A 19,881-nucleotide genomic window follows, 5' to 3' on the forward strand; every position below is an offset into this window, starting at 1 on the left:
TTTTAGCTTGTGGACCCCATAGAGGTCACAATTTTTATTCGATTAAAAAAAACGTTTGAATGTATCACCGTTACACCCTAAGAGTGGTTGAGTTCGAATTTCGTAAAAATCGAACCGAAACTGATGGACAAAATGGCCGCCCCTCGTTCGCAAATAATGTCAAAATATTGTGTATCAGGGTTGTGGACCCTCTGGAGGTCACAATTTTCATCTGATTTTGATGAAACTTGAAATACATGTTTATAACCCAAATATCATGGTTCCTTTCTATTTTCGAAAATATCGAATCACAACTTCCTACATATCGAATCATAACTTCCTGAGTTATGGCCCCTGATTGTACGAAAAATCGCGTTTTTAGCTTGTGGTCCTCTAGAGATAACAATTATTATCCGATTTAAAAAAAAAAACGTTCGAATATATCACCGTTACACCCTAACGATGGTTGAGTTTGAATTTCATGAAAATCAGACCAAAACTGCCGGACATCATTGTCGCCCCTCGTACGCAAATCGTGTAAACATCTGGTATATCAAAGTTGTTGACCCTGTAGAGGCAACAATTTTGATCTGATTTTGATGAAACTTAAAATGCAAGTTTATAACCCAAAGATCTTGGTTCCTGTCAATATTTGCGCATATCGGATCGTAACTTCCTGAATTATGGCCTCTGATTGTACGCAAAATCGCGTTTATAGCTTGCGGTCCATCTAGAGGTCACAATTATTATTCGATTTAAAAAATTTTTTCGAATATATCACCGTTACACCGTAATGTTTGTTGAGTTCGAATGTCGTGAAAATCGGGCCAAAACTGCCGACAAAATGGCCGCCCCTCGTACGCAAATAGTGTAAACACCTGGTAAATCAAGGTTGTGGACCCTCTAGAGGTCACTATTTTGATCCGATTTCGATGAAACTTGAAGTACATGTTTTTAACCCAAAGATATTGGTTTCTTTCGATATTCGCCCATATCATATCGTAACTTCCTGAATTATGGCCCTTGATTTAACAAAAAAATCACGTTTTAGCTTGTAGAGTCACAAATTTTATCCGATTTAAAAAAAAACGCGTGAATATATTACCATTACACACTAAGATCTTGGTTCCTTTTGATAATCGTGGATACCCGAACTTAACTTCCTGGATTATGGCCCCTGATTGTTCGAACACGATACGGGGCAATAATATGTTTCAGAGAATTTTGTTAAAACTGGGTGAGATTATCCATTAAGCAAACCTTGGCCGAAACCCTCCTGACCGTAAAGTCATGAACAATCGCCATGGAGAGAGGTGGTGCAATTTTCGTAGCATACTGCAGGGCCAGTTTATCACGTCTGTTGTGCAGTGAGGGCTCGTGCGCCTCGACGTATAAACTGTCCACTGGAGATGTACGAAATGATCCTAGACCGATTCTAAGTCCTTGGTTATGTATGGTGTCGAGCTCTTTGACATAAGACTCGCGGGCAGACCCATACACAATACACCCATAATCGAGTTTTGATCGTATTAATGCTCGATATAATCTGAGCAAGACCTTACGGTCTGCTCCCCAGTCAGTATTTGATAGGACTCTCAATATGTTGAGGGCTTTCAGACATTTCTTTTTTAGGTTTTTAATGTGGGGGATAAATTATAATTTCTTATCAAATATCAGCCCCAGAAATTTGGTTTCATCCACAACTGGAAGGCGATTGCCATCCAAATAAAGTTCTGGATCTGGATGCAAACCTCGTTTCTGACAGAAATGCATGCAGACAGTCTTGGATTTCGAAAACCGAAATCCATTTTCGGTTGCCCATTGTTGAAGTGAATTCAAACAAAGCTGCAACTTACGTTCGATTATCCGCATGTCTGTAGAACCATAGCACATCTGAAAGTCATCAACATAGAGAGCCCCGTTTGTACCTGGTTTAAGGCACGCTGGGATCGTGTTAATTTTTATGGCAAAGAGAGTAGGAGATAATATGCTTCCCTGAGGAACCCCCATTTCCTGAGGAAATGGGTCAGAGAATATTGATCCCAGTCGTACCTTAAATGACCTATCTTCCAGGAAATTTTTAATGAAGATAGGTAAGCGACCTCGTAGGCCGAGGTTATGTAGGTTAAAGCGATCGGACGATAGTTGGTAGGATTCGTATGATCTTTACCGGTTTAGGGATAGGAAATATTGTGGCTTCATGCCACGAAGGAGGGAAATTCCCATCAACCCAAATCCGGTTAAAAAGATCCAGTAAAATAAGAAGTGTTGGATAAGGTAGATGTTTTAAAATTTGGTAGTGTATGTCATCTGGACCAGATGCAGTGTCCCGAGCTCGCTTTAACGAATCACGGAGCTCTGCAATGGAAAAACGATCATTATAGCATTCATCATTACGGGACTTGAAATTAAGTCGCCTTTTCTCCTGTTGATTCTTAATGCCCCGAAAGGCATCAGAGGAGAAATTGGATGATGAATTGAATGAAAATGTACTGGCCAGAGAATTGGCAATATCAGGAAATGTTGTTAAGGTGGTATTATCAACATTGAGATGGTTAACTGATAATGCACTACTTTTACCTTTAATCCTATCCCATACCGATTTGGAAGTGGTACGGGAATTTATCCTAGAGACGTAACCTTGCCATGAAGACTTCTTTGCTTGGCGTATGGTTCTACGGGCCTTCGCCCGTTCCATCTGGTATGCCGCAATATTCTCCATGGAAGGATGGTTCTTTAGTCGTCTCAAAATACGATCACGCTCTTTTAGAGCAGATTTGCATTCGTCGTTAAACCATGGTTTGTTGAAACGTTTTGGCTCTGTCGTGGTTTTTGGAATCGCCTGCTCAGCTACATCTTGAAGAATTGAAGTGAATAAAGCCATGGGCTCATCTGCATCTTCTAACTCTTTTGAATCAAAAGAGAAGAGACACAAAGATTCAAACAGAGCCCAATCAGCCTTATGCAACTTCCACCTCTGAGGTCGTTCGACCGGAGAGGGACCATTATTATCAATCAAGATAGGAAAGTGGTCACTACCACATAGATCTTCATTTACTCTCCATGTAAAATCCTGAAAAAGGACCGGTGAGCAAATAGTGAGATCCAGGGAAGAAAAAGAAGCTGTGGCAGGATGTAGATAAGTAGGCGAGTCATCATTTAATAAACACAAATTATTAATGTTAATGAAGTCCGCTATTTGTTTACCACTGTTGTTATCATCTGGACTACCCCAGAGGGAATGATGACCATTGAAATCGTCCGTAATTATAAACGGGAGGGGAAGTTGTGAAACAAGGTCATCAACTGCGTGATGATGATAACCAACAAATTGTCTAAAAGACAAAGTGTCAGAATTCCTCAAAAAAGTTTCCTGTAAACAAATAGCTAAAGGATTATACTTTTGAATTAAAAGATGAACTTCATTAAAATTGGGTTTTAAACCACGATAATTCCATTGAATAATGGAATTTACCATTGTCAGGGATAATTTATTGGTGGCAGTTTACCGCCGATGGGGTCATTACGGACCCCCTCTACGGTAATACCGTCCATCAGATCAACCCCATATTTAGTGAAATGGATAATACGGTCTTGTGAACCCTTTTTACCCTTCTCACGCAACTTTGCTAATTTTCTTTGTCTTGAAGAAATATATATTTTTTCCTGTGAGGGTGGGATAGCCGTTGACTGCGATCCTGACCCAGTGGACCTGGGATCAGGAGTTGCAGCTTTCGACTTATCCAAGGAAGGCGGTTCCTTGCCATTCTGGACAGAAGAATTGAGATTGGTCCCAATAACTTCAGTTTGGAGCAAGGAAGATGAACCCTCGCCAGGCAAGGACAAAATTGTTTGAATCGAGCTCTCACATAAATGAGAAGAGCTCGAAGCCCCTTTATTTTGATCTGATGTCATCAAAGTCTTAAGTTCCTGCTTATCAGGCCAGGTTAAATCTGTCTGAACGCAGATGGATTTGGTAGAAACTTTAACTGCACTTGCAAATGATTTCCCTTGTGGTGCAATAGGGAAAGGTGCAGTTAAATCTACCTGCTTTCTAGCATCAAAATATGGTATTTTTCGTTCAGACATGACCTGTTGGATTCTTTTCTCTTTTTGCCATATTGGACACTCACGGGAATAAGCAAAGTGCTTTCCCTTGCAGTTAACACAGCAAAATTCTGCCTGGCAGGTAGCACTCTCATGGCCATCATGACCACAACGAGCGCAGGTGTCTTTACCTCTGCAGACGGTTTTACTGTGTCCAAACTTTTGGCACTTGTAGCAACGAAGAGGATTGGATATATAAGAATCCACAGGTATGTTTAAATAACCTGCCTTGGGAGTCTTTGGTATGTCGGGACGATTGAATGTGAGGATGTAGGTGCTTGTTGGAATCACCTTATCTCCTCGATAAACTGATTATAAGTCCCTGGTTGTGTATGGTGTCGAGCTCTTTGAGATAAGACTCGCTGTCAGACCCATACACAACACACCCATAATCGAGTTTGGATCTTATTAATGCTCGATATAATCTGAGCAAGACCTTACGTTCTGCTCCCCAGTCAGTATTTGATAAGACTCTCAATATGTTGAGGGCTTTCAGACATTTCTTTTTTAGGTTTTTAATGTGGAGAATAAATGATAATTTATTATCAAATATCAGCCCCAGAAATTTGGCTTCATCCACAACTGGAAGCCGAGTGCCATCCAAGTAAAGTTCTGGATCGGGATGCAAACCTCGTTTCTGACAGAAATCCATGCAGACAGTCTTGGATTTCCAAAAACGAAATCCATTTACGGTTGCCCATTGTTGAAGTGAATTCAAACAAAGCTGCAACTTACGTTCGATTATCCGCATGTCGGTAGAACCATAGCACATCTGAAAGTCATCAACATAAAGAGCGCCGTTTGTACCTGGTTTAAGGCACGCTGGGATAGTATTAATTTTTATAGCAAAACGAGTAGGAGATAATATGCTTCCCTGAGGAACCCCCATTTCCTGGGGAAATGGGTCAGAGAATATTGATCCCAGTCGTACCTTAAATGACCTATCTTCCAGGAAATTTTTAATGAAGATAGGTAAGCGACCTCGTACGCTGAGGTTATGGAGGTCGCGCATGATACCATGTTTCCATGTAGTATCATAAGCTTTCTCCAGATCGAAAAATATTGCAACTAAATGTTGCTTCTGGATGAAAGCGTCCCTGACGAACGTTTCAAATCGAACGAGATGATCAAGACTGCTCATTTGGGACCGAAATCCACGTTGGAGGTCAGTAATGAGGTTGTTGGACTCAAGGTACCAAACAAGCCTTCGATTGATCAATCTCTCCATGGTTTTGCAAATACAGCTAGTTAAAGCGATCGGACGATAGTTGTTAGGATTCGTATGATCTTTACCCGGTTTAGGGATGGGAATTATTGTGGGTCATGCCACTAGGGGGGAAAATTCCCATCAACCCAAATTCGGTTTAAAAGATCCAATAAAATTAAAAGAGTGGAAAAAGGTAAATGTTTTAGAAGTTGGTAGTGTATTTCATCTGGACCAGTTGCAGTATCCCGAGCTCGCTTTAGCGAATCCCGAAGTTCTGCAATGGAAAAGGTATCATTGTAGCATTCATGATTGCGGAACTTGAAATTAAGTCGCATTTTCTCCTGTTGTTGTTTAATGCTCTAAAGGCATCGGAGGAGAAATTGGATGATGAATTAAATGGAATTGTACTGGCCAGAGAATTAGTAATATCAGGAAATGTTGTTAAGGTGGTATTATCAACATTTAGATGGTTAAATGATAATGCACTACTTTTACCTTTAATCCTATCCCATACCGACTTAGGTGTGGTACGGGAATTGATCCTTGAGACGTAACCTTGCCATGAAGATTTCTTTGCTTGACGTATGGTTCTATGAGCCTTCGCCCAGACCATTTGGTATGCCGCAATATTCTCCATGGAAGGGTGGTTCTTAAGTCGTCTCAGGATACGATCACGCTCTTTCAGAGCGGATTTGCAATCTTCGTTATACCATGGTTTATTGAAACGTTTTGGTGTAGTTGTGGTTTTTGGAATCGCCTGCTCAGCCACATCTTGTGAACAGTCTACAGGTCACAATTTTTATCCGATTTCAATGAAATTTGAAATATAGGTTTATCATCCTAAGATCTCGGTTCCTATCGATATTTGCATATATCGGACCGTAACTTCATGGATTATGGTCCCTGATTGTACGAAAAATCACGTTTCTGGCTTGTGAACACTGTAGAGGTCACAATCTTTATCCGATTTTGTTGAAACTTGAAATGTAAGTTTACAACCCAAAGATCTCGGTTCCTTTCGATATTCGCGCATATCGGACCATAACTTCCTGAATTATGGCCCCTGATTGTACGTAAAAACGCGTTTTTTTTATCTTGTGGACCCTATAGAGGTCATAATTTTTATCCGATTTAAAAAACCGTATTATTATATCACCGTTAAACCCTAAGGACGGTTGAGTTCGAATTTCGTGAAAATTGGCCCAAAACTGACAGACAAAATGGCCGCCGTTCGTTCGTTCTCAAATAGCGTAAAAATATGGTATATCAAGGTTGTGGACCCTATAGAGGTCACAATTGTTATCCGATTTTGTTGAAACTTGAAATGTAAGTTTATAACACAAAGATCTTGGTTCCTTTCGATATTAGTGCATATCGGACCGTAACTTCATGAATTATGGCCCCTGATTGTACGCAAAAACGCGTTTTTTGGCTTGTGGACCCTATAGCGGTCATAATTTTTATCCGATTTAAAAAAAAACGTGTTAATATATCACCATTACACCCTAAGGACGGCTTAGTTCAAATTTCGTGAAAATTGGCCCAAAACTGACAGACAAAATGGCCGCCCTTCGTTCTCAAATAGTGTAAAAATATGGTATATCAAGGTTGTGGACCCTATAGAGGACACAATTTTTATCCGATTTTGTTGAAACTTGAAATGTAAGTTTATAACACAAAGATCTCGGTTCCTGTCGATATTCACGCATATCGGATCATAACTTCATGAATTATGGCCCCTTATTGTATGACAAATCGCGTTTTTAGCTTGTGGGCCCTATAGAGGTCATAATTTTTATCCGATTTAAAAATAAGTTTTATTATATCACCGTTAAACCCTAAGGACGGTTGAGTTCGAAAATCGGCCCAAAACTGACAGACAAAATGGCCGCCGTTCGTTCTCAAATAGCGTAAAAATATGGTATATCAAGATGGTGGACTCTATAGAGGTCACAATTTTTATCAGATTTTGTTGAAACTTGAAATGTAAGTTTATAACCCAAAGATCTCAATTCCTTTCGATATTCGCGCATATCGGACCGTAACTTCCTGAATTATGGCCCCTGATTGTACGAAAAATCACGTTTTTTGGCTTGTGGACCCTATAGAGGTCATAATTATTATCCGATTTAAAAAAACATATTATTATATCACCGTTATACCCTAAGGAAAACTGGGTTCGAATTTCGTGAAGATCGGCCAAAAACTGACAGATAAAATGGCTGCCCTTCGTTCTCAAATAGCGTAAAAATATGGTATATCAAGGTTGTGGACCCTATAGAGGTTACAATTTTTATCCGATTTTGTTGAAACTTGAAATATAAGTTTATAACCCAAAGATCTTGGTTCATTTCGATATTCGCGCATATTGGACCGTAACTTACTGAATTATGTCCCCTGATTGTACGAAAAATCGCGTTTTTAGCTTGTGGACCCTATAGAGGTCATAATTTTTATCCGATTTAAAAAAAATGTATTATTATATCACCGTTACACCCTAAGGACGACTGAGTTTGAAAATCGGCCCAAAACTGACAGACAGAATGGCCGCCCCTCGTTCGCAAATTGCGTAAAAATATGGAATATCAAGGTTGTGGACCCTATAGAGGTCACAATTTGTATCCGATTTTGTTGAAACTTGAAATGTAAGTTTATAACCCAAAGATCTCGGTTCCTTTCGATATTTGCGTATATCGAATTGTAATTTCCTGAATTATGGCCCTTGATTGTAGGAAAAATCACTTTCTTTTCAGCTTGTTCTCTATCCATCTCTCGAAAATGTGGGCGTATCCTGCCTGGCAGCCGCTGGTTACAGTTTTTAATATCAGAATTATCTTCATCGAATGAAGATTTTCTGTTCAGACTCAGTAATATTCACTGGTGCTAATTCTTCACTTCTAGGATCTAATAATGTAGATGCCTGCCTTAAAGTCAACTGCGTATCTTCGTTTAGAAGATCAAACTCATCGAATGAAAACATTGAAACTTCCATTTTCATTTTCATAGATGGTATCTATAAACAGTCCTACCTTGTTAAAGAATAATCCTATAATTCACTATTGCTAGTTGAGAAATTGGCAAAAATATCATTTTCAACTTCAGATTTAAACGTTTGAAGATAGCTGTTCCATGGTGGAGAATAGAAAACAAGAGAGGTAATTGTGTTATTATTTCCGGTGTGAAGATTTTTATGTGTGAGAAAGATAACCTATGATCGTATAATAGTGAGTTGACAACCTTTTGAGCAAAAGACATAGAAATAATTATGGTTTGACTTTCTTTGAAAATATGAAATTGTAACTTTAAACTATATCTTGTAGCTCTAGACAAGACGTTTTCCCTTCTTTCTTTATTTTTCAGCTAGAATGAATCTAAATGACTCACAAGCTTGCATTTGTCTACATTTTCTGTTGGGTTATCTGAAAAGCAAGTTGAAATTTTAATCCAACTATAGTGAAAAGCACATTAAAGATAGATTTTGTAAGATTGGGCCTATATGAAGATCTAGTGATTGTTGGTATAATATACTCTTCAAAAAAAGTAGGGGATATTCAGAAACAATACAAAACTGCGGAAATGTATGTTAATAACAGGCCAATTGCCTACACATGAACATAAACAGTTCATATGGGCAGCTTATCTGACGGCCCCATTTCACTCGCAAAGAGATACACTGTCAAAAGTGAAAATGGAAGATTTTGATTTTTGTCTTATTAATGGGTAATTGCTCCACTAATCCTCAGACATTCAGCAATTCGTCGTGGTATGCTCCTAATTAACCGTCCAGTCACGATTTGGGACAATCTGACCCACTCATCTTGCAGTGCCATGGCCAATTCTTGTAGTGTTGTCCGTTGACGTCGACGAACACGTCTCCCGATCAAATTAGATCTAATTAAACGTAACACATTAAAGCAAAGATATGCTAAAAAGTAAATCTTATGCAAGAACCGATAGGAAAGCAAACATGGATAGATAACCAGCACGCGGCAGTTTTCATCAACTCTTCTTTGAAGTGTCACACTTGACAATGAACCCCTCCCACGTGTATGGCGCTATTGCGTGTCGCATGTGCAGCTCAGTTGTTCTGTTGGGGCGATAAATTCTTCATCAGTGAACATACTCTCAAAGCATGTCAAATGTACATTACCATTTATCATATCGCAAGCTGCATAGGTATTTGCATTTCAATATCCCCTACTTTGTTTGAAGAGTATATATCAATGGTTTTTAATATGCCCATATTGTCGTCGCCCCTGTCCGCCCGTCCACAATTTGTTTGTGGGCACTCTACAGGTCACAAAATTTATCTGAATTAGACGAAACTTGAAATATAGGTCTATCCCCGAAAGATCTCGGTCCCTGTCGATATTGGCATGTATCTGACCGTAACTTATGGAAAATGGGCCATAATCCATGAAGTTATGGTCCGATACATACCATTATCGAAAGAAACCGAGATCGTTGGGGGATAGACCTATATTTCAAGTTTCGTCAAAATCGGATAAACAATTGTGACCTGTAGAGTGTCAACAAACAGATTGTGGGCGACGACAATATTAGTCCACATGAAAATGTGGGCGTATAAAAGACGTCTCAGCTCACTCCTTCACTACCTGATGAGGTTGTATCCTCCTTGCCTCCATCTGCAGTTATTGAGACTATTCGCAATACCCCCATCCAAAATCGCAAAAGGGTTCCTACCTTGTGCGCCTCTTAAAGTAGCTAAGTCTCTAACTCAATATCATCCAAAGTCTTACACGTTGAAAATACGAATTATTTGTCAATTCAAATCAACATTGATGTTGTGATCTTACCAGGAAAAGGCAGGCTTCTGATATCCAATAATTAAGACAAAATAAACATTTTACCATTGGTACACGAATCGTGTACCATAGTGCGTTTTAGCGTCATTTGCAACAAGTGACCAGAAAGAACGAGGCTAGACATATTCAACTGGAGAGTCTGCTTAATAGACTGGAATAACCAGACGCTAGAAATTGCTACGGGGTTGAGACACATGCTGTATTTCGCTGGACATAACTGATTTGATATTAGAGTCAAAAAGGAAACAATTGAATATAAATCAGTTTATATACAATCAGATTACATTACATTTCTAGGTCCCAAATATTAGCGATTTAGCTCCTTTAAGCCCGACACTGCTGATTCAAGTTCCACTGGGTCAGGGCTGCAGTTTAAGAGTATACCATCCGCAAAGTAGAAAATAGTGCATTCAAAAAAAACATCAAAATGTTTAAAAAAAAAATGTATTTCGAGAGAAAGATACAAAGGGTTAAAAAAAACCTCACTCTCTTTAATAAATATGAGGTTGATCTGACGGACGACGGTACTATTGTAGTGGATGTTCATGTGGAGCCATTCAGTAAGCCGCCAAAAATTAAATTTCCCTGACAATGTTCAATTCAAGTCACCCTGAAGTGGCCTATACAGACAGTTGCAGTAAGGGCGACCTTGCATATTCCTTTATGATTCTTCATCTCGGCAATTTATAGCATGTGGCTGTATTTGATGTGAGACACTCAATTTTATAATCTCTCGTAAAGAGTACTTGATATTTTATTTATCAAGGTAATCAACAAAGACCGACACGTGTTTAAGCGCACCCAGAATTGATTGGCGATTGCTTATCGGTTAACACCCAGCGATGAAGGCCTGATAACGTAAAACGTGTGACTGGACCCCCGATTGATGTCGTAATTCGGAATATTCAGAATACGGACTACTCAAAACATTTTTAATTTACTACAAGGAAATAAATCCGGACATGAAAATGATGATTGAGATCACAGAATGCCGTAGTATTCAGATGTCGGAAGTGAAAGGCATTCTCCACACAGAGAACTATCTACTTCAAATACAGATCTCTGAATGGCCGTCATATTCAAAAATGAGTATAGTATTTTGTAATGTGGTTCTTTATCCGGTTTACATTTTTTGCACACACAAAGACTAAATGAACATTTTACTTTTAATTCTATTAAATAGAAGCATAATATACACTTCTCAAAGTAGGCCTATACTTAGTGTTTTCGACTAATATCGCAGATTAATGTTGGTTACTTAGCTTTGTGTCTGTTTCCAAGTCTGAGACTTCTTGTAACTTTCCGATTTATTGCTCTTCCTCAGTTTGTGAAATCTCTAGCGAGAATTGCCATCATCTGGTCCGCTGATTAATCACTTTTTTGGGATATGCCCTGGAATAATAAGAGTCTGCTGAGATAAAAATGAAATGGGGGTTAACGTCCTACTGTTCTGCTCCGACTGGGCTACTGGTGACGGATATACGACATAGTGGGCTATGAGGGAAATTTTGTCCGAGCAGCGGCACTATGGTCTACTCATATTGATTTCCAACTGCCAAGAGATCTTTCACAAGCACACCCGGGACCTCGGGTTTTCATCCCATCCTAACGACTACAAAAACGACTGTTTGGAGCTAATAATGAGATATTCCGTTTTTTCATCGTCTTTGTCAGGCCCTCCGTCCTGCACCACTGATAAGGGGAAACCACGCCAGCCAATGCAGGGATCGAACACGCGACGTCCAGGATAGGGAGCCAGCGACTTACTCACTTACCCACCGTGGCTCTCTGCGTAGATAAAAGTTGTTTTATTAGAAGATAATTTCAGTTAATGAAAAAGTTGATCAGATGACATTCAAACAATTGATAAGTCCTGGTGTAGAAAGTTAATATTCATCTGTAATTAAAGACTGGTGTCTCAAATAAATATTACATTCTACAGATATTGAAAAACAAAATGATATTGTATAACTAATATAACTGTCCTATCTTTAATAAAACACTAAGTCATCATGTTTTATATATAAAATATTATTTTGTTCTGTTTCATCTAATCAACCTTCTCTGTATAACCTCATTAACTTTAATAAAAACTGTCATGTTTTATATATAAAATATTATCTGATCTGATATCAATTCTCCTATATATTGGTGAAGTTATAGAATAGGGTTTAGTGACATTTTCTAAGGCATCAACTGGCCTAATAAAGTCGGGTATACGTTTATGCACCAACTGACCTAATAACGTCGGGCATACGTTTATGGATATCGTTTTAATTTGTCTTGTTAGATTTATGGAAGTATAACGTTACCAATACTATTTCATTGTTCACGGTGCAAACTGCAAATGTAGTTCAAAATACGTATTTTAGTTTTACAATTTGCAATTTCCATTGCTCAACAATACCAATGCCACGGTGTTAAAATACAGAATACACTTTTCAATAATACAAAATACAGTAGAATAGTTATTTTGCACATTACAATTCTGCATTTTGCATAATAGACCCTTGCATTGTAAATATACCTTATATGGGATCTACGACGAACGTCATTTGCATACGGAAATAAGTCCGGACTATGACGGAAATTAATGATTTACGCGATAAAGCCATAAGGTCGCCTGGATACGGAATGAAGTTAACACATATTCCTAGCGCCAATAAAAACTTAGATATAATTATCACGAAGATAATTGTTACCTTTATATTAGAAAACGACATATTAATGCAAAGTATATATGTAATAGACCCCCCGCCCCCCCCCCCCCATGAAAAAAACCATACTAATACCGTAAACATACTAAAATATCGCACACTAGGCTAACTGAGCACGCAGAGGTACGTCCACGCTGCATCAAATAGCACCGAAACCAGCTTTGGTGGCAAAATGTTTTTTTGTTTCATGGAATCAAGGGATGAATAAACTACTAGAATACAAATTTTCAGAAGCTTCCTAAGTTGGCTTTTAGAGAAATATCACCGGAAACATACTAAAACCTTAAGGGGATCGGGTTAGGGTAGGCTCATCGCGCACGCAATAACTTAGAAAATAGCTTTGGTGGCTCCAAGATCTTTATTTCACCAAATCAACAGATGGATAAGATATGAACAGGCCAATTTTCATTTACTTTCTATTTTGGCGTATCGAGTTATACCACCGCAAAGTTCCCAGCACCTGGATTCGAGGCGGGGTTCGCGGGTGCAATAAACAAGGGGTACTTCCACCAAAAAGCACTTCAAACTGGCCTTGGTGGCAAAATGATTGTATTTCACAGAGTCAAGGGATGAATAAACTACTAGAATACAAAAATCCAGAAGCCTCCTATGCTGGCTTTTAGAGATATATTACCGTAAACGTACTAAATATGTTTGGGAATCGGGATAGGGTAGGCTCGCTGCGCACACAATAATTTCTAAATTAGCTTTGGTGTCTCCAAGATCTTTATTTCACCAAATCGACAGATGCATAAGGTGTGAACATGCCAAATTTCATTAACCTTCTATGTTGGCGTATCGAGATATACCACCGCAAAGTACCTAGCACCCGGATTCGAGACGGGGTTCGTGGGTTCAATAAATAAGGGGTACGTCCACGCTGCATCGTTGTCTACGATATCACCTTAGGTGGAAGTGGACGTAAAACACCAGAAACAAACGAACGCTGCATCAAAAAGCACCCAAACCAGCTTTGGTGGCAAACTGTTTTGTATTTCACAGAGTCAAGGGTTGAATAAACTACTAGAATACAAAAATCCAGAAGCCTCCCATGCTGGCTTTTTGGGATATATTACCGTAAACATACTAAAAATATGGGGGAATCGTGTTAGGGTATGCTCACTGCGCACATGTACAATAACTTCTAAACTAGCTTTGGTGGCTCCAAGATCTTTATTTCAGCAAATTTCTTTGCGGGGAGGGGGGGGGGGTCTATTACATATTATTATATACTTTGCATTAATATGTCTTAAAATGTTATTTTCTAATATAAAGGTAACAATTATTTTCGTGATAATTATATCTAGGTTTTTATTGGCGCTAGGAATATGTGTGCTAACGTCATTTCGAATCCGAGTGCTGGAATACGGGTGAGAGATTCCGCTCGGTTACTATAAGATTCTTTAACCTTACCCAAAAAAAGGGTTTTAGAGATCTGTCAATTAAATAAGATATTCAATTTAATTTTTAACAAGAAATTGATTCACTTGAAATATCTGGGGTTTTTACCGATGAGAACAAATAAGAATAGTCTCGAACTGATTACATTATAGAGCCTGGACTAACAAAATCGAGTACTGACGGCTTTATCGCGTAAATCATTAATTTCCGTCATAGTCAGGATTTTTTTCCGTATGCAAATGACGTAAGTCGTACATCCCATATAAGGTATATGTTCTACTATGCAAGGTTCTATTATGCATGTGTATTCTGTATTTTAACACTGTGACATTGGTAGGCCTATTGTTGAGCAATGGAAATTGTAAATTGTAAAACTAAAATACGTATTGTGAACTACTGACTTTTGCAGTTTGCACCGTGAACAATGAAATAATATTGGCAACGTTATCCTTCCATATAGATTCACCATATGTTTGGCGCAATATAGCCCGGTGGGAGCTGACGTCCCATTAAACAACATTTCATTTCATTTCATTTCACCAACCAGCCTAAAGCTGCATTTCCTTTAGTACGTCGATCCCTGCATTGGCCGAGGAAGTTCATCCAGATTTTCCAGCGTGGTTCCCCCTTGTCAGTGATGCAGGACGGAGGGCCTGACAAGGACAGCTGTCTAGTCCTTTGGATGACACGAAAAACCGAGGTCCTGTGTATACATTGGAATGCATGTAAAAGATCCATAGGCAGTTGGAATTCGATATAAGAGTAGGCGATAGTGGTGCTGCCCGGGCAAAATTTCCCTCATAGCACACTGTATGGCGTATGCCCGTCTTCATTAGCCCAGCATAGGAGCAGAACAGTAGGACGTTAAACCCCATTTCATTTCCTTTTCCTTTAGTACGGGAATGCAAGCATCTCAAACATACAAGATCACGGTACTACCGTTGCCAGTCACTAAATCTATATTGTAAAGCGTTAGATTTTTTAAAAGAGACAAAATTTTATCGAAAATTTTTATTTTATATATCCTGATTTTCTCTTTCATGTTTTAAATATATATATACATAAAGTTTGTGTTATTTATTTGATATTTACTGTGATATTTGTTTTTATTTATGTATATTTCTAGATAATATTGTGATTATTTGTTTCTAGTTTGTCTCGCCACCCGATTAGGTTTTATAACATACTTCGAGAAGGTATTTGTTGAGTAATAAAACCTTCTAGTAGTTTATCGAGGGCTGGCCATCCTTACCGCACCTAACAAATAAAGCCTTCTAGTAGTTTATCGAGGTTCGGGTGTTTCCGGAGTCCAAAATGGCCGCTTTATATAAATGAGAATTTTGGGGATAACTAACCCTAACCCTTTTTAAAAGACTGAACTTGGGTCTAATTTAGTTTTTACTTCTCTTAAAAGGGTTAGGGGTAGGGTTCGGGTTAGTATTCCCCTAAATACTCATTTGTATAAAGCGGCCATTTTGGTATGAGTTCTGGCTTGTTCTGGAATTTGTTGCTTCCAGTGGTGATAATATTTGTACCGTGCGGTAAGGACGGTCAGCCCTCGATAAACTACTAGAAGGTTTTATTACTCAACAAATACCTTCTCGAAGTATGATGCATGCTGTGCAGAATATGTGTAATTCCTGAACGAGATTATTGAATGCTCCTTGTTCCTTTCGTCCTTCCAAAATAGGGTGCACCCACCATCGGTGTTTCCTTTTCTTTATCATGTATGCTGCAGCCAATATTATCAATGTTTTTTCTTCTTCTACGAATAACCGCATATAAGGATACACAACCTGCCGTGTGCCATGTCTCCTCCGGCACCGGAGCCGGACCGGATCCGTACTAAAGGAAATGCAGCTTAATGAAATCGGGCAATCCCCAATCAGTGTGTCATTTGGTATAATTTGTTTATAGGGAAAATCATTCCAGGAGAGGCATTTTTGTCTACCATTCATCGAATTTTTATTCTACATGATTCGTTTTAATACCAGAACATGAATCACTGATATCGAACCAGCACCTAACTTCTCACTAACTTTGTACATTACAAGAGTAACACCTTGATAATCACCGTCAATCAAAACACTGTAACGTTGATATCGTTAACTAAGCAACAAATAACTGTTATAAATGAAAATATACGACACTAATAGATCAAAGTCATCAGTTTTTATACATAATGCGTATTAGTTAGTTAAAATTGTTAGTAATCAGGCAGTAGTCATTAAGTAGGTGTTTTGTGACTAAGGTGTTAAAACTGTGACTATTGAATGATATACACCACTATTGGATAGATTTGTGTATTCAATAGTGATGGGTGTTATAAATAGTCACATTTTTTACAGCAAGTTACACACTTGCTAATTAATGACAACTGTATAATTTCTAACCACTTTCTATACATACTAAACATTAGTTCAGAATACTGACCACTCATATGATTTAATGACAAAAAATTGTCCTTACTAAAAGGCCTAGCTTCATTAGTCAACAGTATCAGCTTACACATGAAAGCAAATACCAACAGGAGGGTTGTGGTTGTTTTGTATCGCTCTCGCATCGGTCATACTTTTTTAACTCATATTTTCATTTTAAAGCGACAGCTTCAACCAGAATGTGAACACTGTCATGTTCCATTGACAGTTAAAGATACATTATGTAAGATTTAGATAAAGAGCTTGTATAATAGTTCGAAAATAGATAATGTAAAATGAATAATTTGAAAATGTCATTCAAATTACTCCATTGCGAGCGAAAATATTAGCCTTTGAAGGTTTGACAAGATGTGTGCAATAATTTCAACCACCGCACTGGTTGTTCTAAGCTAAGTCTCGCCCTCCATTTTTAGCTTAAATCAAAATATGGCTGAACTGTTCTAATCTATTTAATATCGGAGAAATCTGATGCCATCGAAAGTTGATTATGGCCTGGATAAGTTAATTAATGACTAATTAATTATTTAGAAAACATTTCAGGCCTAAAGAAAGACCTGCAATAGACAGATTTAGCTCTTGCATAATGTATGTTTAAGCACATTTTGATTGAGTGTGACTATCTCAAAAATATAAGAAAAACATACTACCGTTGCCAGACTTTGCATAATCTGTTTGCCCAACCGGGTTTATTTAAGAAAGTGTTAAACTTTTTAAAAGAGACAGGATTTTATCATAAATTTTAATTGTATATATTATCATTTCATTTTTGTATTTAAAAGATTTATTTTACTTTTAATTTTAGTTACTACTGTGATAGTGTTTTTATTTATGCATTATTTTCTGTGATATAATTTAACCGGTCTCGAAAGAATCACCATTTTGGCGCAATATAGCCCAATTGGTCCCGACGTGCCATAAAACCTCATTTCATTTCAAAAGCAAATATGTTTTAGACGCGTTTGGCTGCATCATGATTCTACACATGATATTGATTGGTTCAGTCGTCTATATAACTAGTTCATTGTAAGTAAAATCTAGTAATTCTCTAATTGATACAAACTATATAGTTCCTTGTAATACAGCTGATTATAACATAAGTAGGATCTAGTAATTATATATGTAAACTAGAATATGGTAATTCTTTAATTGATGTAAACAAGTTCTTTGTAATACAGCTAATTAGAAGACGTAAGTATAATCTAGTAATTTTTTAATCGATGTAATGTAATTCTATAAATGAAATTGGGTTTAACGTCCTAATGTTCTGTTCCTACTGGGCTAATGAAGACAGGCATACAGTGTGCTATGAGGGAAATTTTACCCGGACAGAGAATATACCCTTCGTATGTCCTGCGTGTCGTAAAAGGCGACTAAAACGATCCCTGTAATGGGTCAACGTGTTTGCCGTGCGTTGCGACCCGTCTCGGCGGAGAGTGGAATCCTGGTAATTGAGTGGGGATTTGGCTTGTGTGCCCTTTCTCTGCAACACATTACTTTGGCCCATGGTTCACCTAGACAGGAGGTCAGAGTGGCCCACTCTGATCAATCGGCTTTGGTCGTTTTTAGCTCTGTAGAATGTACGTTTTTTTTTCCAATTTCATTGCTTTGTTGTTTTCACTCAGAAAGTTTACCTTTGTGTCCTGAGTACATTCTACAGAGCGGCGGCTTGGGTCAATCAGGTTGGCTAAGTATTTATACTTTCTGGCTTGAGTATACCCCTCGTCGAGCCCTGAGGCAATGCACTGGTAGTCCGTGCTAGTCCTCCCCCTGGTAGGCAGGAAAGTAACCTGGGGGACGACGAGGGGTGAATTTAAAAAAAATATTTCATGGATTCCCCAATCCCCCCACACCAATAAATAAAAAGAAACAGAAGCGTCCTAATACAGAGGACGTTTCTGATTTATTTAAAAATACATTAAAAATATCAAAGACATGGCCGAGGTTTCTCTTAATTGAGAGTCCCTCTACTGACCTATCGACGGTATCACCATTCTTAATAACCAAGGGCATAGCTGGCTTGGCCGGTGAGCCTAAGGCTATTAAAAAACTTAAAAACGGAACTCTTTTGATAGAATGCGCTAAGGAACAGCATGCTACCATGCTGCTTAAATCAACATCCTTAGCAGACATTCCTATCAAGGTGTCTCCACATAGGTCATTAAACTCAAGTAGAGGTGTAATTCGCTGTCGGGATCTTGAAGGCAGCAGTGAGGAAGAAATGGTGGAATACCTATCTCCTCAGGGCGTCCAACATGTTAAAAGAATAAGTGTACGCGGAGGAGATAAGGTGACTGCAACCAGCACCTACATCCTCACTTTTAATCGTCCCGACATTCCAAAGATTCTTACATCAGTAATCCACTTCGATGTTATAAATGTCAGAAATTTGGACATAGCAAAACCGTCTGTAGAGGTAAGGACACCTGCGCTCGCTGTGGTCATGATGACCATAAGAGCGCTACCTGCCAGGCGGATTTTTGCTGTATCAATTGCATGGGTAAGCACTTTGCTTATTCTCGCGAATGTCCAAAATGGCAAAAAGAAAAAAGAATTCAACAGGTAATGTCTGAGCGGAAAATGTCATATTTCGATGCTCGAAAACAAGTAGACTTAACTGCGCTCTTTCCTGTTCCATCTCATGGGAAGACTTTTGCGGGCGCAGTAAAAACATCTACAAAAAGCACCTCCGTTCAGACTGATATAACCTGGCCAAACAAAGGGAAACTGTCTATCATACCATCAGATCATCCTAAAGGAGTATCGAGCTCCTCTCAAACAAGTGAGAGCTCGACCGAAACGATTCAATCTTTGACTGGCGAGGGTTCACCATCCTTGCCTCAATCTGAAGTTGTTGGGGTCATTCCTAGCACTTCCTCTCAGAATGGCAAGGGGTCATCTCCCTCGCCAACCCTTGAAGCTGTCGTCCTTGATTCCAGTTCTGCTGGGTCAGGATCGCAGTTAAAGGGTAATTCTTTGTCAAAGAAAAAAAAATTAGCAAAGTTTCGAGAGGGAGGGAAAAAGGGTTCAAAAGACCCCGTCTCTCTCTATAATAGATATGGGGATGATCTGATGGACGATATTACCGTAGTGGATGTCCATACGGACCCACACGGTAAGTCGTCAAAAAATAAAATTCCCTGACAATGTTAAATTCCATTATTCAATGTAATTGTCGTGGTTTAAAACCAAATTTTAATGAAGTCCAA

General features: G+C 38.6%; 1 long non-coding RNA gene across 1 annotated transcript; it reads left to right on the forward strand.

Moving 5' to 3' along the window:
- The first annotated feature begins 8,277 nt into the window (after nt 1–8,277).
- On the forward strand, nt 8,278–8,777 carry LOC126819585 (uncharacterized). Its single transcript, XR_007679688.2, has 2 exons — nt 8,278–8,448; nt 8,654–8,777. It is a non-coding gene; the product is annotated as an uncharacterized LOC126819585 (long non-coding RNA).
- The last annotated feature ends 11,104 nt before the right edge of the window (nt 8,778–19,881 follow it).

Source organism: Patella vulgata, chromosome 4, assembly GCF_932274485.2.
Source record: "Patella vulgata chromosome 4, xgPatVulg1.2, whole genome shotgun sequence".
Taxonomy (NCBI): domain Eukaryota; kingdom Metazoa; phylum Mollusca; class Gastropoda; family Patellidae; genus Patella; species Patella vulgata.